Source organism: Pelobates fuscus, chromosome 3, assembly GCF_036172605.1.
Source record: "Pelobates fuscus isolate aPelFus1 chromosome 3, aPelFus1.pri, whole genome shotgun sequence".
In the NCBI taxonomy this organism is placed as follows: domain Eukaryota; kingdom Metazoa; phylum Chordata; class Amphibia; order Anura; family Pelobatidae; genus Pelobates; species Pelobates fuscus.
This window is the reverse complement of record NC_086319.1, coordinates 394,253,374-394,275,332: the sequence shown is the minus strand read 5'-3', so window position 1 is coordinate 394,275,332 and position 21,959 is coordinate 394,253,374. Positions and strand designations below refer to the sequence as shown.

Here is a 21,959-nt window from a genome sequence, read left to right as displayed (position 1 = left end):
TGGGGGAAAATGGGTCTGGTCAATAATTAATAGCGGAGGTAACCAGCCGGGTTACCCAGGGTCTGTTACACTAACATACTCTGCTTTCTTGCCTTTTACTAAAGATTTCTGTGGAAAGGAGCAGCTTTTATGAAATCTGACAAAGGTCAGGCTATATAATTGTTTTTAAAAAATTGTTTTTAAAAAAAAATTATTTTATGGTTGTTATAATGCCCGAAAGAATTATTTGTGTAAATCTGGCTACGTATTTGCACTCCTACTCCAAAGCAAAAGTGTCTCTAAACGTCAAAAACAATGTGTGTGTGGCTCACTTAACAGCCATTATTCAACACTTCTCAAGTTCATTGTACAACGAGCTCTGGAATAGACTAGCTTCAGGTTGACCAAATAGTTAGCCATTCTCTTCACTTATGTTTTTTGCTTTAACTTTTATTTTTATTTGGGTGCTATTAGCATTTTTTTCAAGTGGGCATTGTTCTTCTCTGTATGTTACTTGGTATTCTGGTAAGACAACAAAAATATATGCTATATTTCTAATGTTTCCTCTTTTTTCGAAAGTCATATAATAGCACTTTCCTGCTAGTGTTGAGAGTGATATAATTTTAAAAAAAAACCCATCAAATAATTATTGAAAACTACTATTCCCTGACCGGGAATCGAACCCGGGCCGCGGCGGTGAGAGCGCCGAATCCTAACCACTAGACCACCAGGGAAAGATGCAAAATGTCAATTAACGTAAATGTAAATTGAAAGACATGAACCACCTTCAATCTCAGAAATAACAGTAAATTCAATCCACATAGGAATTCCTTATAGCCTTAGAACTTAATATAAAATATGTGGAAACTATACAGTATGAGATTACTAACATGCATTTCTTTAGTCACCCATTTATTGGCTCATGTAAATTCTGTATTGTCATACTACATAAGACAACATCTATAATCAAAGTACTGAAGTGTGGCTCAGTGGCAAGACAGCAGGCCAGGGACACAGAAGGATCCAGGTTCAGTAAAGCACCTTTGGTATGGCCCTGCCTGGATGTCACAGTGACAATTACATTAATGTCCCTTTTACCTGGACTGACTTACACTGAACAAAAGGTATTGTACGAAACTGGTTTGTGGATTGCAGGATAACACTTACAAGGAAAGGTTACAGGAACTTAACATGTATAACTTGGAGGAAAGACGTGACAGGGGGGATATGATAGAAACATTTAAATACATAAAGGGAATCAACACAGTAATGGAAGAGACTATATTTATAAGAAGAAAAACTACCACAACAAGAGGACATAGTCTTAAATTAGAGGGGCAAAGGTTTAAAAATAATATCAGGAAGTATTACTTTACTGAGAGGGTAGTGGATGTATGGAATATCCTTCCGGCTGAAGTGGTAGAGGTTAACACAGTAAAGGAGTTTAAGCATGCGTGGGATAGGCATAAGGCTATCCTAAGGCCAGGGACTAATGAAAGTATTTAAAAAAATTGGGCAGACTAGATGGGCCGAATGGTTCTTATAAAGCCAGGGACTAATGAAAGTATTTAAAAAAAAGTGGGCAGACTAGATGGGCCGAATGGTTCTTATCTGCCGTCACATTCTATGTTTCTATAACCATAAGGAGCACAAGGAATGCAGATAGGATGTTTCAATACATACATATACTTTATATGCTCCCAGAAGTCAATTTTCTATCCTTTTTTTCCCACTCCAGCTTAAACTCTATGCAGACCACTGTATTCAAGTGGATATTTTAGTTACAGCTTCCCATTGATACTGCACTGTGGTGACATTCTGTCATCAAACTAATATGGTGACCAGGGGTCATGTGACCAAGCTCATGTATGCCTTTCTCACAGTGGGATAAGCTTTACCTTTGATATGGTAATTCAATACCTTTACAGGTCAGGAAAGAGATAACCACTCCCCCCTATCCCCATTCCTTTCTGTTCCTTCTTGGCTGCGCTACTAAGCAGACCCTTAAGCAGACATGGGCTAATTTTTATCATGGTGAACTGTGAGTGGGATCTGGTTATTTTATAAGATTTAGTTGTTATTGTTAGTTAGGTTGTTGTTGCTGTTGTTGTTGTTGTTGGTATAGTTAGTTAGATTGTGTGTCATTATTTGCATGTTGTTGTTGTTTTGTCTCTGAATAAATATTTGTTAAAGTAGACGGACCAGAGTTTATATGTGTATGCGTACATAATAATTTATAGAGTTTGGTAATACACCACATGTGGCGACCATGAATTTTAGACTTCTACAACAAATGTTTGTGAGGCGCAATAACTACCATATTGATACATAATCTAAGAGCAAGAGACTTTATAGCATAGGATTCGTTGTTGAAACAAATATACAAATGTGTTTTGTTGACTGTTTTAAATTTGTGTATTGTGACTGACATATTTTGTTGCAAATTGTAGCATTTATAGGTTTCACTTTGTTTCTGTACAGTTTTAAAGTATTGGTGATAAAAAGGGAAAATTGAATAGTTTCACTGCATTGGAACCTTTGATGTTTTGGCCATTTTAATAGCCCATGTGCTGTATTGTCTCTCTCTTGTTGCAACTAACCAGAATGAAACTTAATCTATTTTAATTGTTTTCTTAGATGTTACATTTTGAGGCTTCCCTGCATTCTAAGTTTAAATAGCAAACATTTTTTGTTGTTGTTATCTTTTGTCTGTTTGAATAATTGAATTCAGGATAGGAGCATAATGTTTGTGCATTATGACTGACAGAACGTATTTTGTTGCAAATTGTAGCATTTATAGTTTAATTTTGTTTCTGCACAGTTTTAAATTATTGGTGATTAAAGGGGAAGATTGAATAGTTGCACTGCATTGGTATTATTGATGTTTCGGCCATTTTTAATAGCCCATGTGCTGTATTGTCTCTCTCCTGTTGCAACTAACTAGAACTAAACTGAATATATTGTAATTGTTTTTAGATGTTACATTTTGTACATTTTGTGGCTTTCATTGCATTCTAAGTTTAAATAGCAATCTGTTTGGTTTTTTTTTTGTTGGTTCTCTTTTGTCTGTTTGAACCATTGAATTCTGGGTAGGAGCATTGTGTTTACATGATAAAGGTATTGGGGCTAATACAGTGTGGTGGCTATTGTTTAGCCAGGTTACCATTTCCATTTTTACACTGGAGTGTGTTTAATAGAAAATGAAAAGTTTGTATTTGAGGTAAATATTATGAAGTAAAGGTGCCTAGATTTTTATATGGCTGGGAATTATCATTGTGCTGAAGTTACAGTCAGGTATTTTTCAGTTCCCATATCTTCCTTTTAAATCATTCTGTTTATTTGTAAACCCCCCACCCCCTCCCCTTAAACAAACAGGGTGGTTTTGTGTTTTGCTATCTGTGGGCATTTCTCGTATTGAGACTGTGACGTTTTTTTCTTAAAAGACAAGAGTTTGTTTGAATAGGTTAATGTAATTAAGTTTTTCAAATGGTTCAATCTCTTTGGAGCCAGTTTCAGTTGTTTTTTTTAAATTAATGCCATTGTTAAAAGCTTGTTGTTGTTTGTTTTTTTTTAGTCTGCTAGTCTATTTCGATTAAAGAGCTCAGTTTTAAAATGTCATTTCTGGGTACTAAGTATTTTTCTGTAGACGTACTAGAGTACTTCAAGAATGACATTGACAAACATGATGGACCATATGAGCTTCCAGAACCAGCAGGCCCCAATTGTGGAAAATATGAAGGTTTCATGGATGTTTTGACACAGATTGTTGCTAATAAAAAGTGCCATATTAAGAAAAGGAAAAGCTTGGTTGTTGCTACAATAAGGGGTTTGGCAAGCATGGTAGTCGAATTGCAGCAAGCTAATTTAGTAACCACTAATAAAATGGAAGATGCTCTTGATAAAAGAGATTGTTTTAAAATAGCTGCCCTAAGAACAAACAAAATGATCGAGGGGTTGGAGAAGGAATTAAAGGAAATAGAACAACAGAGAGATGCATATAGTGCTAAGATCACTGAACTCCAAGACCTAGTCATGGAATATAAAATGAAAATTAAAGAAAACAGAAATAAATGGGATAAGGAGATTCCTAGAGTATGCCCAGACCAGTCGTATTATATATCTGAAAGTAAAGAACCAGTGCTGGGAACAAAACACAAGGGAAATGTGCCAATTGTAAATGGTGTCCCACAAGCCCCTATAATAATAACTGAACATTTTAATGTAAGAGAAATGCCTACTAGCTTCTCTAGACAGACAAGGACTATGTCAATCACAGACAAAGATAATTTCCAGAAATGGTGGGGAAGTATGCCAACTGACGACTTTAACACCTTTACACATTGGTTTATGAGGGGAGCAAATAGAGCAAAAAGAGGAGGTCTTAACTTAGAAGAATGGACAGAACTGTTAGAATATGCTATGGGTCCTTTGGCTAGCAGACTATTTGGATTTAATAACAGTGTGTCTGATCAGGCAGGAAGAATTGCTGCAACAAATTTCTATCTAGTCAGCATAGAGAAAGAAATAGCTAATATTATGATGAGGCCAGCAGATGGTCCTAGAGAGGTAGCTCAAAGGATATTGTTCTGGTATACGCTACGCCAACCTCAACAGCCTCTGATCTTGGGCTCACCAGAACACATTGCTAAAGTAATGGAAGCCCTTCCCTGGGAGTGTCAAGAATTTGTCAGGCTTTTTGATCCAACACCAGCAGACTTAGAGATTGTACTAACTAGAGCTGACAATTGGTGGATTAACCCCTTAAGGACCCATGACGTGTGTGACACGTCATGATTCCCTTTTATTCCAGAAGTTTGGTCCTTAAGGGGTTAAGCATCCTTCCTCAGAACAGGCCTTCTCCGTTTCAGCCATAAGAACATTCAAGGTTGACTCTGGTAGAGATTTAGATGGTAAATGGAGAAGCCAGAGGTGGGATGTACCCGAACAAGAGGGATAATGAGAACTGGACCAAAACAGGACTTTGACAAAAGATGGAGAGATCCACAGAGGGACCATAGGAATAGGGACAGTGCTAAAAGAAGCAATGTAATGGGAGATAATTGGAAAAATAGATGGGAGGGGCCTAAGGTAATCAATAATAATTGGAATAATAATAATACATGGGAGAGGCTAAAAAGGAGAGAGAATAACTGCAAAAATCACAGTTGGCAAGAAAAACAGAGAAACAACAGGAACAGTTATTGGGAGAATAATTGGAGAAGGAACCATAGATGGGATGAGCATCAGACTAATAGACGGAATTGGGATAATTGGAGGAATAAAGAAGGGAATAGAGACTACTGGGACCTAAAGAGACAGACTGAGAGATTGGAGGCAGACATGAAAGCACTTAGGGAACAGATGAGGGAGGGAAATACTGATCAATTGGGGGTCCCCAGTAATTAATAACTCCCATAATGTTTGTTGTCCTCTACATCTGTATGTATGTATGTTTGTTTTTCTTTTGTTTCTATATTTTATCTGTCTCACCATTATCTCGTAACACTCCAGTTTAAAGAGGACCTTAGTATGTATTGTTATATATATATATATATTTTCATATTAAGGATAAGCCTCTAAATTCATTAATTACAGTCAGGTGGGCCAAATTCCAAATATTTTTGTTTTTATTAGTTTAGCACGCCTGCACTGCCAGCTATGTTTTTTTTTTGTTGTTTTTTTTTTTTTATGCTGGATTAATAATTTAAAAAAATCATAGTTTAAGTGAATTGTGGCCAACGTGAGGCTTATATTTGATCACACTGGAGAGATGTGATAGTGTAACTTTCTGTTTACAACCGTAAAAACATTAAAAGCATTTTTTTTTATTTGGTTCCCAACAAATATAGCCTCAAGTTGATTTTTGATTGATCTATAGATTGCACGCTGCCAAACTGTGTCATGGTAGCATTCAGTCTATTTTTTTTTTTCTTCTCTCTCTCCATCTTTGATGCTTTTTTTTTTTGCTTTTTGTCATTAAGAATATAGGGAAATTAGATTGCCTTGAGTGAAGATGGCATAAAGAATAAAGTGACAATGTATGCTATTTGTTCTATTTGGCTATACGCAGGGGATTAAATAGTTGTGGGTATGAGAATTTGCACCTATGTTCAATTGCGAATACATTTTTCACCCTTACATCTTTCCCACTCACATTCATGTATTGTAATTTTCAGTTAAAACTATGTACATTTTGTGATTATTGCATGTATTCACCAGTAAATTATGAAATAACTAATATGGTTTTGTGTTCAACTCTCCATCAGGTGTGGAGTAAATGTCTAAATTAATCAAAATTTCAGGAGACATTTGTGGGTCTTTTACCTACATCTAAAATCTAAACATAGCCTTAAGACACCACAACCAAATAGATTTTATTAGACAAAACTAGTTAAGCCTTTGACACAAGACAATACGCTGATTACTGTTGTACATTTTTCATTGTCTGTGTTTGATTCAAAGAACATTTTAATTGGAAGGCCCAGAGAGGTGAAGGTAACTGACATGTCCTGTCACAGTTTACTATACAGATGAAGAAGTGCTGGGATTACCAAGACAAACTATTATCATGAAAATGATTACTATTCAGATGAAGAGGTGCTGGGATTACACGTCAAACTATTATCCTGAAAATGGATACTATACAGATGAAGAAGTGCTGAGATTACCAAGTCAAACTATTAACACAGCCCAGAATGAGGATAAAGTAACAGCAAGAAGCAGGAATTTGTGTCATTTCAAGGTGGTCACAGAATGAGTTTCCCCTACACTCATGAACTTGCATGTGCCATTAAACAAACAAACCTCAAGCTTTGTAATGGATTGGCTAAGACAATGTTCAAGGAGAATTCATTCTAAAATCACAGCTATCAAGCACACAGATCAGTCACAGTCTTCAGATTCCAGTCCCAGGCTAAACTAAACATCATATTGTGTCATAAACTAGTGATAATTACTGTATGGGGTTGATTGTGTCTGGATTTTACTTTACTTCACATGAACACATTACCATATAATATTAATGAACAACTACCAGGGTTCTTACCAACCCACTAGGGCAGTAGTTAATTTAAAAACGGAACAACTGAAAACAATAGAAATTGGGGGAATGTGCGGTGATGCAACCCCTGTTTGACTATATTCTTTCTCTCACTTTTAAATGTGCTCAACATAAGAGAAAAAAAAAGTGAGGGAATGTGGTGACATTCTGTCATCAAACTAATATGTTGACCAGGGGTCATGTGACCAAGCTCATGTATGCCTTTCTCACAGTGGGATAAGCTTTACCTTTGATATGGTAATTCAATACCTTTACAGGTCAGGAAAGAGATAACCACTCCCCCCTATCCCCATTCCTTTCTGTTCCTTCTTGGCTGCGCTACTAAGCAGACCCTTAAGCAGACATGGGCTAATTTTTATCATGGTGAATTGTGAGTGGGATCTGGTGATTTCATAAGATTTAGTTGTTATTGTTAGTTAGGTTGTTGTTGCTGTTGTTGTTGTTGGTATAGTTAGTTAGATTGTGTGTCATTATTTGCATGTTGTTGTTGTTTTGTCTCTGAATAAATATTTGTTAAAGTAGACGGACCAGAGTTTATATGTGTATGCGTACGTAATAATTTATAGAGTTTGGTAATACACCACATGCACTACCTGGCATCTACAGCGACACTGGCTTGTTGGGTATGTAGGCTTCTTTCTCTAACTGGGATTGATCACTCCTCGAGGGCCCATTCAGTTGGCTCCTGTAGACATAGCTGTCAGTACCGTGACTATTGTGGCCGGTTAGCTCAGTTGGTTAGAGCGTGGTGCTAATAACGCCAAGGTCGCGGGTTCGATCCCCGTACGGGCCAGCTAAGTTTTGGTTATCATCTCCAAGGCAAAACTTTCAAATAGCCAGAGAATCATGGGGAACCTTGCTTTTAGACACCGGTAAGGTAATGAAGGTTTTAAACCCTTCAGCAACTTGTAATGGGAGGGAAAGGGGCACTAGAGGGTCCTGCAGTGCCAGGAAACTTGGTTTCTTAGCGCTATAGGGTCTTTAGGTTCCCCCCACCCTCAGGATCCCACTCCCGTTGGGTCCAAGGGGGCTGAAGTGATTAAACACTCGCCTTTCTCCAGTGCCGGGCTCCCTCGGTGCTGGGAAACTCTCCTCCTCCTCCTCCTGACGTCAGCGCTGAATGAGCATGCGCGGCAAGAGCCGCCCGTGCATTCAAAGCGCCCATAGGAAAGCATTTTCTTAATGCTTTCCTCTGGACGTCCAGCGTCTTGATTTTCACAGTGAGAAGCGCAGAAGCGTCTCTAGCGGCTGTCAGTGAGACAGCTACTAGAGGCTGGACTAACCCTAGTGTAAACATATCAGTTTACAGCTGCAGGGTTAAAATCTGTGGGACCTGGGACCCAGACCACTTCATTGAGCTGAAGTGGTCTGGGTGACTATAGTGGTCGTTTAAGGACAGAGACAATTGTACAAGTTCTGATCAAAGCAAAACCTGGAATTTGACTATGTGTCTGTTCAACCATAATTCACCTTTTTCATATTAAGTGCACCCACACTTATTATAGATATTTTTTTTCAGGAGAAGCAGGGCTTTCATTTCACATCAAATATTTCTATCTGGAACTATTTAATATGAATAAAATCTAAAACAAAGTTTAAGAAATGTTATATTTTTTTAGTTCTGCATGGCATTTTAACTGTGAATATCATAATACTGTTAGCTTTTATTGCAGTAAAATACACATATTTGTATTCAGCAATGTCTCATGAGTACTCCCATGTACAGGAACTAAAAGGAGAGCTGGGAGAGGAAAATAATGTCTGGTCTCTGAGCAGGATGGGCACCAACCCTATATGTAAGCGACAAAAAAAGGAAACAAGCTTTGCCCAGACCAAAGTGTACTGAAAACTGCTTTAAAAATTCACTTTTAAGAACTATCATTTAAAATCAGTCATAATGAGGAAGTGAGTGGGAATTGTACAGACTCCCTTAAACAGAGGTACCTTAATAGGTGCAAAATAAAGCACAATGTTGTCTAAAGCAACTATGTTGCAACGTGCTTTATAAAAAGAGAGAATTGTTGCTCTTGCTGGCAGAGACAGCTTCACTGTAGTGAAATGATTAAACACACAGAGAGAAATCTTTCTGCTGCTGATAGAGACCTGTGAATATGTGTCTCGTGCAGCAAAAAGGGGAGTTGGTCAAAAAATGATGCAGACTCCCTTAGAAGGGAGCTTTGTGAGTGCAAGGATACAATACTGTGCTGTCTAAAGCCACAGTGTTGTTATGTAACAGGTGTTGCTAATGCTAGCAGAGAATGAAAAATATGTGTCTCATGCAGCTACACGTTAGTGAAGAACATTTAGCACACACTAATACATCTTCCTGTTACTGCCAGAGACCTCTGAATGTATGTCTCATGCAGCCCACTTGTCACTGCAAATACTGTGCTGTCTAAAGCCACAGTATTGTTGCTAGTACCTGTTACTGGCAGAGACAATGCACAAGTTGTCAGCTTGTTCAGCATAAGGTTCTATATAGATAGTTGCCGTCTGGTAGGAGTTGGACTGATCGGTCTGAGCGGGAAAAACCCTTATCTGAGCCTTCAAGGGCACCTGCGTAGAATAATACACTTAAACTATCTATACTAAGTGCATGCCTAAAGTGCATAGAATTCTATAGTAAGATCGTTGGTAATATGCTATTACTATAGTGCGCATAACACTGAATCTAGCCTGGTAAGGTGAAGTGAAATCCTTCCTGTCAGCCCTCTATGGATCGTGAGTCAAATGATGTTCACATATGGCAGTCCGAGAGTGCGAGTGTACCCCGAAGCGCGTTTCGCCGGCTTGGGCGGCTCTTCAGGGTTTTTTTAGCCAATGGTTTTACAGTGTTTCCTCTCACTGTCACGCATTTGTCCTTGCACAATCTGAAGTCGGTCGTAACTTTTCCAGAGGCGGTTCGCACAAAGTTGGCCAAAGAAGTACGTTTATGGAGGTTGGCGGGCACCTTCTTATAAATTCCACTTAAGGGTTTATGTATTTCCCACTTAGGTGTAGTCCCAAAAAGGAAAGTTCAGACCTTCTTTGAGCCGTGTCCTTTGGTAGTGGTGCTGACCTTGTGGGGCTAGCAAATACGTAATCCACAGGTGGTCTTCTTCACGGATAATCTAGCAGTTGTACACTCGGAACTGTCTTTCAGCAGCTTCAAGGCCGGTGGTGAGTTTTCTGTGGGGCTTTGTTCTCTTGTGTATGGAGTTAAATGTCTCTTTCCGGGTGCAGCATGTCCCTGGTTACCTTAATGCAATTGCAGACTCTCTCTCTCGTTTTCCGTGGGAGCGGTTCAGGCAGGCAGCACCGGAGGGCCTGCCCTGTCTGGAAGTGATGTGGAAGCTTAGGACGTCATGCTTGCAGGAGGGGTGAGGTCTTCGCTATCTCCTGCTACATGGAAGGCGTATGAGAGGGTCTGGCAGGATTGGTACCGACTGGTGGCGCAGGTAGGGTCAATTAAGGGGTATTGCTATTTACTGACTAATCTGGCTCGGGAGGGATGTATTAACAAGTGCATGTCAGCACTAGCCTTAAACCATATGTTTTAGTTTTAATATGTTTTGGATCATTGTCCGCGTTAACACACCTATTTTATTACTGGTTTTGCAGGATAATCATTTTAATAAATTGTCTGCAGCTTTATCTTATACCCATAATCGGTGTTGTGTTTTATTTACTATACCAAGCTTTGTATTTGCTAGAGCAAGCTTAAACATTGCAGGTACAACCTGGAAATGTAGTGTTGAGGAAAGTGTGGACAAAGGACGACACTGGCGTTCACATAGTTAACAGCTGCAGGACGCAACAGTTGCTCAAAGAATTCATGTAACAGCATATCAGCTCGGGGCGTACCTAATTTACATACCCACAATGCTTTGCAAAACAAAATGGCCATTTTTATTTACGTATTCAAATAATGATAAGTTTTTTTTTTTTGTCATTCTTTCTTTTATTGGGGCACTGGGGTGTAGTGTACAAAAAAATAAAGGGAGGGTGCAATAGTAGATAGGCGTATATTACATTTACATTTGTGTAGTATTACGAAAGCACTCTTGAAATTAATAGCCTCTTTGAACTTTTTTGGAAAACAAGCAATACAGTCTACAAACAGGAAATGTCGTTTTGAGGGATGTGTGGACAAAGTACGACCCCAGCAATCACATGGTTAACAGCTGCAGGGCTCCACAGTTAGACAAAGCATGCAGTCAACAGCATGTCAGCTGGGTACGTGCCTAATTTACATACCCACAATGCATTGCAAGGCATGATGGCCGTGTTCAATTAGCTACTAAATTAATAACAGTTTTTAAGAGGCAATACCGTACACGGTATGTTTTTTATTTAACCCCTTTTAAGGACACAACTTCTGGAATAAAAGGGAATCATGACGGAATATATCCGTCATGTGTCCTTAAGGCGGTAATAATTATACTGGATTCTCCATGTTGCAGTTTATTGTAGTATTGCTCTCCATATGTTTAGAAGCACATGTCTGAAACTGATGTGCTACTGTGACTTTTTGGTTGCATACTCTGGTTTCTCTTCAGACCGAATAAATCTTTCGCCTTTTACTAAAGATTTCCGTGGAGAGGAACAACCATGAGTTTCACTCAATTTTTTGAGGCCTGACCTGCGTCAGGTTAAATAATTGTTTAATAAAAGAGACCGTTATAGTAATTAGAACAAATCTTTTGCTGTTCTGAATATATCATTGCCTTCTACGGCCGAAAGGTCTCTAAAGTGTAAAGGCGATATGTGTATGGACAAGATAATGGCCATTATTTGTCACATCTTAAGTACATCTTTCTAAAATGAGATTCTGGTTCCTTATGTCTGCTCACTCGCCTTCCCTTCTTTTTATCCTTTCTTTGTCTTGGTCTTCCAATATCTTTTCTTCTATTTTTAGCTTTCTTCATGAGCTCTGGAACAGACTAGCTTCTAATATAGGGGGCCCCCACCCACCCCCTTATCCGAATAGCCCGAATTTTGTCCAAATTCACATTCGGACCGAAACGAATTGCACATGTCTAACAAATAGTGATAATAATAGTAGAATAAATAAAGATAGTAACTGTAGTATAAAATGATATGGTCTGGTTCTTCCTGGAAGGGACACTACATGTGTAATAGAAACATGAAAGGATAAGTAAACTATCCAAAAAGAATCCAATACAAATACGTGGATACAATGTTGCTAATCCACCTCTAGATGTCACTCAATAGCCGTATAAAGTCCTGTAGGAAATTGCAACATAGTAGCTGAAATTCTACAAGATATTATAGTTTCCTATTTTCATGTAGAGTGATTCCCCAGGCTATAGTATGAATCTAGGAGTCAAAATATATATAAATCTTGGGCAACAGGGAAGGTGCCGATTGGTCCCAATTATAGTCTAACAATTAGCCAAATAGCTAGTCCCTACGTATTTGTCAGCCGGCACATGTCCCCTCCATGCTCTGAGCCCAATAATCAAGTAGTGCAAGATTAGTTTCAATAAATAACCCTATGCCCAACCATATAAAGAGGGATTGAGAAACCCTATTGGACAAAGCCAGAGTAAGGTATAGGCATCCCCAACTCCGAAGGCTGGTGTCAAAAGTTAAAGTACAGTCTAAGAGCCTCCTGGTTCGGGAGATACACCAGAAAGCCCCCTTCCAGTTTGTCCAGTTCTTGTAACAATGATTATGCAAATTGTGTTAGTTGTTAAATGTCAGTTCTTGCAAATGGCCCAACAGTACATAAAGTAATATGTCCTATTGTGTTTTACACCCCACCTCCTATAGACTGTAAGCTCGTTTGAGTAGGGTCCTCTTCAACCTATGGTTCTTGTAAGTTTTCTTGTATTTGTCCTCTTTATAGGTAAATCCCCCCTCTTATAATATTGTAAAGCTCTACGGAATCTGTTGGCGCTATATAAATGGCAATAATAATAATAATAATAATAATTAGTTTCTTAGTTATAAACAGTAAATGTAGTTTTGAGGGTTTAGACAAAGTGCAACCCCAGCACTCACATGGTTAACAGCTGCAGGGCTCAACAGTTAGACAAAGCATGCAATTGCTTTGCGAGCTGGGGGCGTGCCTAATTTACATACCCATATTGCATTGCAAAAAATAATGCCCATTTTTATGTACTTGTTAAAATAATGATAAGCTTTTAATACATACTATGATGTGTATTCATTTAATAATTAATCATACCGTATTCTCCAAGCTACCTTCTCTCTAAATGCTTAAGGATTCTCTCTATATGCTTAAGAGGACATTTGTGAACCCGCTCTGCTACTCAGGTTGTCATTTGGTATACTCTGGTTTCTCTTCAGACCGAATAAATCTTTCGCCTTTTACTAAAGATTTCCGTGGAGAGGAACAACCATGAGTTTCACTCAATTTTTTGAGGCCTGAGTAACGTCAGGCTACATTAAGTGGTAAAATGTCAGATTTAAGTAACAAGTGAAACAAAGCATCTCATTGAAATGGTTACATTATCATTGAAATATTTGTTTAATAGTATCATTCTTTCATCCGTGTGATCATACCTATAATTTCACTTTCCTAAGACACTGTCAATAATTGCCAGAGACGAAGTAAAGTCATTAAAAAAGAATTTCATATAGTTTCAGTATTTGCTCTGGAGATACTTCTGTGTCCAAAATTTGCCTGTGAACCCACACAAGTAAAACATTAAAATATGCATAATAATATAAAACCACACGTCAATTACCTTCAATAATGGCAATTATTTTTACTCACTGAATTTAAATGAACAATAAATCGTAATTAAAGCATCTACCAGCATGCTCTCCTCTCTTTGAATATTTGCATACGTAGAATAACTACATATCCCTGCATGCTCTTGTTTCTTGAAATCTGTGCACTAACATGATGAACTACACATCCCAGCATGCACTACTTCTGGGTACACTCAAAATACACCGAGCATTTTTTCTCATTCTGGACAGACTCAACAGATAGACAAAGCATGTGCTTAACACCATGCTAGCTGGGGGCGTGCCTAATTTACATACCCACAATGCTTTGCAAAAAATAATGCCCATTTTCATCTATGTAGTAAAGTAATGATAATCTTTTCATACATATTATGTTGTGTGCAAGTTTATGTGATAATTAATTATGCCGGATTCTCCGAGCTACGTCTTAACTAAGGATTTCTCTATATGCTTAAGAGGATATTTATGAACCCGGTCTGCTACTGAGAGTTAAGTTTATCATACTCTGGTTTCTCTTCAGACCGAATAAATCTTTCGCCTTTTACTAAAGATTTCCGTGGAGAGGAACAACCATGAGTTTCACTCAATTTTTAGAGGCCTGACACGTATCAGGCTACATAACAAATGTATAAAATCAGATATAAATAACAAACTAAACAATGGAGCTTCAATGGTAATGTTACCAACTAAATTGGTTATGTAGCTTCAATGGTAATGTTACCAACTAAATTCTAGGGCAAAAAATAAAATGTACATGCATGATAAAATATTACAGTATTGTTTTACAGTGTCATTTGTTCATCCATATAATCCTACCAGTAAGTTCAGTTTCCAGAGACAAAATAAAGTCATTAATTAGAAATGTCACATATTTCTCAGAATTTAATCTGGAGATTATTTTATGTCCAAGATGTTAAAATTGTAAAGTGTTACAGAGCAATAGTAGCAATAGTAAAAATCTCCCAGCATGCTTAACTGTCATGGAATCAGGGCACATACAAACTGACAGGCGTCAAATGTTTGGGTATCAGCAAGTACCATTACGTTCTGTAGACAGGGGACTGCAAATCAGGAATAACACAATACATGTTTAGAGACAAGGCAAAGTAATATTCTAAAAGTAAAAACCCTTGTTTTTTTTTGCATTATATGAGTTTATGAGCATTTATTTCTTAAACCAAATATTAAAAAAAGTAATTCTAAGTGAATCTTACATTAGACAAACAAAAAAATCAATCTTGTTGAAAAATAGTTAAATATATTTTTATTGTTGTACATGCAATTTCAGTCTCCTTAGAGACTGTCAAAAATTGCCATTGCTGACTATATTTCAAGTCATCATGGCGGGGTATTGGTAAAAGTTTTCAATTAGCAATAATCACGCCTCGGATAAACCTCATTGGCTACGATACTGCCACTGCGCAAAGCTAACTCATATGATCAAAGTGCACAGTCAACATTCAGAAAACTCTCATTTGCGTTGTGGAGAGACATGTGTGCATGCTAGGTCTGTGCTATGCATTCTGGGAGGCAGTATGGTAATTACACTGCGAATAGGCTACCAATCCTCAGGCTGTTCCCAGGAGACTGAATTAGAGACAAATTGTAAATCGGATATTTCTCTTAGCTTCCTATCTGATGAGGTGACCAAGGACTGAGGTAAGCAAAATAAGTTTTATTTTAACCCTTTCTGCACTACGGGGAGGTGGGGAGGTGGGGAGGTGCAAGGGAGGGGAAGCTATAGTGCCAGGAAAAAAACCTTTAAGTAAGATTCCTGGCTCTCATACCCAGAGGGCTTGGAGGCGTGGCTTGAAGCTATTAATCGTTTAATATTAGATTTCGGCAATTCGGACTGCAGGCACTATAACAACTTCAATAAGATGAAGTTCTGTAAGTTCAATAAGATGAAGTTGTTAAAGTGCCGGTAGTGTCCCTTTAAAGGACTGCTTTCTCTTTAAATAAGTCCTTTTATAAAGTAAGAAAGCAGGGACACTCTTACTGCCTAAAGCTTTTGTACCTACCTGATCTAGCAGCTTCTTATCCCTATTATAAATGTTGCAGTACTGTTTATGGACTGTGTTACATTGTACAGCACCCACTTTGTGCTTGAACACAGGAAATTCAGAAATTCAGAGTGTTATAAAAGCCTATGGACATTACAGCAAATATGCTTCCCACTGTCTTACGCGGTGTATTTATTCTCTAACATAGAAGGACAGAAAACAGGACTGGGAACACGTTTTAAGTGATCAGTAAACAGTTTAAATAGAACATTTTAGAACAGATCGGTAGCAAACTTTAATTTCTGGCGAAATCGAGATTCTTGAAAGAATTTGGAAGTGAACGGGTTAATTCACCCCATGTGTGAGAGTTTGATCCAACGCACCGGGGGACACAGGGGATTGAAATTTACTCTGTAATACTCACTAAACCAGAGTTAAAATGAGTACTTAATATAGATAATAAGTACTCTCCCTCCCCCCGCTGGATGTTAGGAAGCAGACACAAACCTTTTCAGTATGTGTACATTTAGTAAGAAATCAGACAATGTTTTAAATGGAATGCAATACATACAGCTACCAACAGATGACGTAAATACTGATAGATTTCAGAACATACACTTTGCAGCCAACAGATGGCGCATGACTGACAAATGATTACACACGACAAAAAAAGCCAAGAAATAACACACACACTAATTAAAACATAGATAACAAATGAGACAATTTCAAAAACACTTTAGAGCATACCAGCTCCTGACGAGATATCTTTGTTAAGATAGTTATAATAATATTTATTATAGATGCTTGCTTACGTAATCTATTCATTGACAGAGTATGTAGTAACCACTCAGCTTGTGTTCTCTCCCTCCTACTCTCCAATTAAGGAAATAGGAACGGTCATCAACAGCAACCAGCAGCTACAATAAAGCAGCACTGGGAGCCCACTTCACGCTCAGGAGAAAACACTCAAGCTCTTCCTCGTGGGTACTGAGTTTGGACACTTTAGAGCACATTTCACCAGTTACAAACTATAGAAATGATCCCTGAAAGTATAGTCTTAATGAACCTTTACTACAAGCAAAGAACAGGCTGCCAAAGGTTTCTATTACACATGTGGTGACATTCCGTACATTTCACATTTACACAAACATAAACAATATTATCAAACAAAATTTTTAAAAAATAATTCCTGAAGTTTCATAGGATTGCAATGCTTTTAAATAAAATTGACAAGATTGTTGGTGTGAAATAACAATGGCTTATTTTGCATACAACACGCCCACTAGCCAATGAGTCACAGCTTTCAGTTTGCAGGATTCTCCCAAAACTCCCACACTGCTCCCATACACACAGCCACATTCTATAACAGCGACTATCCTTCCCAATATCTTACTCAGTGTAATTATTATTATTCAGCATAAGACAAGGACAGTAAACAGGACTGTGGAAACAATTTTGTATTGATCAGTAAACGGTTTCAATGAAAATTTTTAGAACAGATCTGTACCAAAGTAAGTGTCAACTCGGGATGGAAGAGGTGCAGTATATAGGACACCGGGTGGGGTGCAAAAACTGGAACCGGCCAAGATAGAGGCAGTCGCTAGCTGGCCCAGTTCCCGCACCAAAACCCAAGTGCCTGCCTTCCTAGGGACTGCGGGGTACTACAGGAAATTTGTCCCCAATTATAGCGCCATTGCTAAACCCCTCACCAACCTGACCCGCAAGAACCTGCCCCGACAGGTAGCTTGGACCCCAGAGTGAGAGCAGGCATTCCAAGCTCTCAAGGACACCCTGGTAAAAGCCCCTGTGCTGGCTGCCTCAATCACAGGAAAAGTTTTCTCGTCCACACAGATGCCTCTATGTTCGGACTGGGAGCAGTACTGAGCCAGGTCGGGGACGATGGCAGTTACCTCAGCAGGAAGCTCTTACCCAGGAGGTAAGCTACGCCGCCATCGAAAAGAAGTGCCTGGCGTTGGTGTGGGCACTCAAAAAACTGCTGCCGTACTTGTATGGACAGCAATTTACCCTGCTCACGGATCACAACCCGTTGGTGTGGCTTAACCGGGTCTTTGGGGAGAATGCCAGGTTTTTACGGTGGAGCCTGGCCCTGCAGCCGTATGACATTGCCATTAACTACAGACCCGGTAAGCAGAATGGCAATGCCGATGACCTGTCCAGGAAAATCGCCCTGGACAAGTGATCCATGGGTGCTTTCCCCAGACATCAACAGGTTGATCCGCTGGGATCCACCTGGATGCCGACTAGTGGTTAAGGGGGAGCTTTGTAGCGGGATCACCACTAAACCGTAAAGTGTGGTAGTGTATTTGCCTATGTTCCCCATGTATTCGTGATTACTTGTGTGTTTTACCTTCTCCCCGTTCGGGAGACTGCGTACGAACACAGCCCGTTCGTCTCACGAACGGGGACCACCCCAATACCCCATTTAGAATTTTTATTTAGAATGTTCACACCTCGCTAACGACTTGTGGAAACCACAAATTGCAAGGGAAGCTTTGGCGTGTGCCGACCCGTTCGTTAGACGAACGCCATCCAAGGGAGCACTCGCAGATTGGTTCTCACCTCGTTCGGCTCCCAAAAGAGGACCTCCCCAGCGACCCTTGGAGTGTTCACACTAATCAATTAGAATGTTGGCAACTTGTAATATAAGTGTGAAACCGCAAGGGAAGTAATTAATGAGTGCTTCCCTGGGTGGCCACCATTCGTATAGATGAACGCCGGTCAGGGGGAGCATTCGTGTACGGAAAGGAGGCGCTTCCCTTGCTTGGTTTCACCCAGGTACCCCGTGAACAGAGGCTGTTCATGCTGGTTACCATTCTGGGGGTCCCTGAGATTGATGGGGACACTCTGTGTGGACAATGGCGGTTTGGCGGGCTTTCTGTACCTGGGAGCCCAGGAGGCGGGAATCTTTCACACGCACAGGCCCTTGGGAAGGGACATGGTGTGGCAGGAACAGGGGACAAAGGGACTAGGGACCCGGATCCAATATACGACCCCTGGGAGGGGAAGGACAAAGGGAGGGGACATTGTCTTTTACCTGTTTTCCACCCCCTTGCATGGGGAGAGTATAAAGCCGAGTGTGGCCAATAAAGCTTGTTGTTGTACCCCGGGAACTGTGTGTCGTCTAGTTACTGGGGGAAAATGGGTCTGGTCAATAATTAATAGCGGAGGTAACCAGCCGGGTTACCCAGGGTCTGTTACACTAACATACTCTGCTTTCTTGCCTTTTACTAAAGATTTCTGTGGAAAGGAGCAGCTTTTATGAAATCTGACAAAGGTCAGGCTATATAATTGTTTTTAAAAAATTGTTTTTAAAAAAAAATTATTTTATGGTTGTTATAATGCCCGAAAGAATTATTTGTGTAAATCTGGCTACGTATTTGCACTCCTACTCCAAAGCAAAAGTGTCTCTAAACGTCAAAAACAATGTGTGTGTGGCTCACTTAACAGCCATTATTCAACACTTCTCAAGTTCATTGTACAACGAGCTCTGGAATAGACTAGCTTCAGGTTGACCAAATAGTTAGCCATTCTCTTCACTTATGTTTTTTGCTTTAACTTTTATTTTTATTTGGGTGCTATTAGCATTTTTTTCAAGTGGGCATTGTTCTTCTCTGTATGTTACTTGGTATTCTGGTAAGACAACAAAAATATATGCTATATTTCTAATGTTTCCTCTTTTTTCGAAAGTCATATAATAGCACTTTCCTGCTAGTGTTGAGAGTGATATAATTTTAAAAAAAAAACCATCAAATAATTATTGAAAACTACTATTCCCTGACCGGGAATCGAACCCGGGCCGCGGCGGTGAGAGCGCCGAATCCTAACCACTAGACCACCAGGGAAAGATGCAAAATGTCAATTAACGTAAATGTAAATTGAAAGACATGAACCACCTTCAATCTCAGAAATAACAGTAAATTCAATCCACATAGGAATTCCTTATAGCCTTAGAACTTAATATAAAATATGTGGAAACTATACAGTATGAGATTACTAACATGCATTTCTTTAGTCACCCATTTATTGGCTCATGTAAATTCTGTATTGTCATACTACATAAGACAACATCTATAATCAAAGTACTGAAGTGTGGCTCAGTGGCAAGACAGCAGGCCAGGGACACAGAAGGATCCAGGTTCAGTAAAGCACCTTTGGTATGGCCCTGCCTGGATGTCACAGTGACAATTACATTAATGTCCCTTTTACCTGGACTGACTTACACTGAACAAAAGGTATTGTACGAAACTGGTTCGTGGATTGCAGGATAACACTTACAAGGAAAGGTTACAGGAACTTAACATGTATAACTTGGAGGAAAGACGTGACAGGGGGGATATGATAGAAACATTTAAATACATAAAGGGAATCAACACAGTAATGGAAGAGACTATATTTATAAGAAGAAAAACTACCACAACAAGAGGACATAGTCTTAAATTAGAGGGGCAAAGGTTTAAAAATAATATCAGGAAGTATTACTTTACTGAGAGGGTAGTGGATGTATGGAATATCCTTCCGGCTGAAGTGGTAGAGGTTAACACAGTAAAGGAGTTTAAGCATGCGTGGGATAGGCATAAGGCTATCCTAAGGCCAGGGACTAATGAAAGTATTTAAAAAAATTGGGCAGACTAGATGGGCCGAATGGTTCTTATAAAGCCAGGGACTAATGAAAGTATTTAAAAAAAAGTGGGCAGACTAGATGGGCCGAATGGTTCTTATCTGCCGTCACATTCTATGTTTCTATAACCATAAGGAGCACAAGGAATGCAGATAGGATGTTTCAATACATACATATACTTTATATGCTCCCAGAAGTCAATTTTCTATCCTTTTTTTCCCACTCCAGCTTAAACTCTATGCAGACCACTGTATTCAAGTGGATATTTTAGTTACAGCTTCCCATTGATACTGCACTGTGGTGACATTCTGTCATCAAACTAATATGGTGACCAGGGGTCATGTGACCAAGCTCATGTATGCCTTTCTCACAGTGGGATAAGCTTTACCTTTGATATGGTAATTCAATACCTTTACAGGTCAGGAAAGAGATAACCACTCCCCCCTATCCCCATTCCTTTCTGTTCCTTCTTGGCTGCGCTACTAAGCAGACCCTTAAGCAGACATGGGCTAATTTTTATCATGGTGAACTGTGAGTGGGATCTGGTTATTTTATAAGATTTAGTTGTTATTGTTAGTTAGGTTGTTGTTGCTGTTGTTGTTGTTGTTGGTATAGTTAGTTAGATTGTGTGTCATTATTTGCATGTTGTTGTTGTTTTGTCTCTGAATAAATATTTGTTAAAGTAGACGGACCAGAGTTTATATGTGTATGCGTACATAATAATTTATAGAGTTTGGTAATACACCACATGTGGCGACCATGAATTTTAGACTTCTACAACAAATGTTTGTGAGGCGCAATAACTACCATATTGATACATAATCTAAGAGCAAGAGACTTTATAGCATAGGATTCGTTGTTGAAACAAATATACAAATGTGTTTTGTTGACTGTTTTAAATTTGTGTATTGTGACTGACATATTTTGTTGCAAATTGTAGCATTTATAGGTTTCACTTTGTTTCTGTACAGTTTTAAAGTATTGGTGATAAAAAGGGAAAATTGAATAGTTTCACTGCATTGGAACCTTTGATGTTTTGGCCATTTTAATAGCCCATGTGCTGTATTGTCTCTCTCTTGTTGCAACTAACCAGAATGAAACTTAATCTATTTTAATTGTTTTCTTAGATGTTACATTTTGAGGCTTCCCTGCATTCTAAGTTTAAATAGCAAACATTTTTTGTTGTTGTTATCTTTTGTCTGTTTGAATAATTGAATTCAGGATAGGAGCATAATGTTTGTGCATTATGACTGACAGAACGTATTTTGTTGCAAATTGTAGCATTTATAGTTTAATTTTGTTTCTGCACAGTTTTAAATTATTGGTGATTAAAGGGGAAGATTGAATAGTTGCACTGCATTGGTATTATTGATGTTTCGGCCATTTTTAATAGCCCATGTGCTGTATTGTCTCTCTCCTGTTGCAACTAACTAGAACTAAACTGAATATATTGTAATTGTTTTTAGATGTTACATTTTGTACATTTTGTGGCTTTCATTGCATTCTAAGTTTAAATAGCAATCTGTTTGGTTTTTTTTTTGTTGGTTCTCTTTTG

At 38.8% G+C, this 21,959-nt stretch overlaps 8 non-coding genes across 8 annotated transcripts; 4 read left to right on the top strand and 4 right to left on the bottom strand.

The window, feature by feature from the left end:
* Positions 1-641: 641 nt before the first annotated feature.
* TRNAE-CUC (transfer RNA glutamic acid (anticodon CUC)) lies at positions 642-713 on the bottom strand. The gene has a single exon. It is a non-coding gene; the product is annotated as a tRNA-Glu (tRNA).
* Positions 714-7,758: 7,045 nt separating this feature from the next.
* On the top strand, positions 7,759-7,832 carry TRNAI-AAU (transfer RNA isoleucine (anticodon AAU)). Its single transcript has one exon. It is a non-coding gene; the product is annotated as a tRNA-Ile (tRNA).
* A 3,725-nt stretch (positions 7,833-11,557) lies between these two features.
* Positions 11,558-11,672, top strand: LOC134603847 (U5 spliceosomal RNA). The gene has a single exon (XR_010090589.1). It is a non-coding gene; the product is annotated as a U5 spliceosomal RNA (small nuclear RNA).
* Positions 11,673-13,334: 1,662 nt separating this feature from the next.
* LOC134603809 (U5 spliceosomal RNA) lies at positions 13,335-13,449 on the top strand. Its single transcript, XR_010090554.1, has one exon. It is a non-coding gene; the product is annotated as a U5 spliceosomal RNA (small nuclear RNA).
* Positions 13,450-14,262: 813 nt separating this feature from the next.
* LOC134603832 (U5 spliceosomal RNA) lies at positions 14,263-14,377 on the top strand. Its single transcript, XR_010090576.1, has one exon. It is a non-coding gene; the product is annotated as a U5 spliceosomal RNA (small nuclear RNA).
* Positions 14,378-15,050: 673 nt separating this feature from the next.
* Positions 15,051-15,191, bottom strand: LOC134603761 (U4 spliceosomal RNA). Its single transcript, XR_010090508.1, has one exon. It is a non-coding gene; the product is annotated as a U4 spliceosomal RNA (small nuclear RNA).
* Positions 15,192-16,607: 1,416 nt separating this feature from the next.
* LOC134603736 (small nucleolar RNA U3) lies at positions 16,608-16,824 on the bottom strand. Its single transcript, XR_010090485.1, has one exon. It is a non-coding gene; the product is annotated as a small nucleolar RNA U3 (small nucleolar RNA).
* A 2,732-nt stretch (positions 16,825-19,556) lies between these two features.
* Positions 19,557-19,628, bottom strand: TRNAE-CUC (transfer RNA glutamic acid (anticodon CUC)). The gene has a single exon. It is a non-coding gene; the product is annotated as a tRNA-Glu (tRNA).
* Between the last annotated feature and the right edge of the window lie 2,331 nt (positions 19,629-21,959).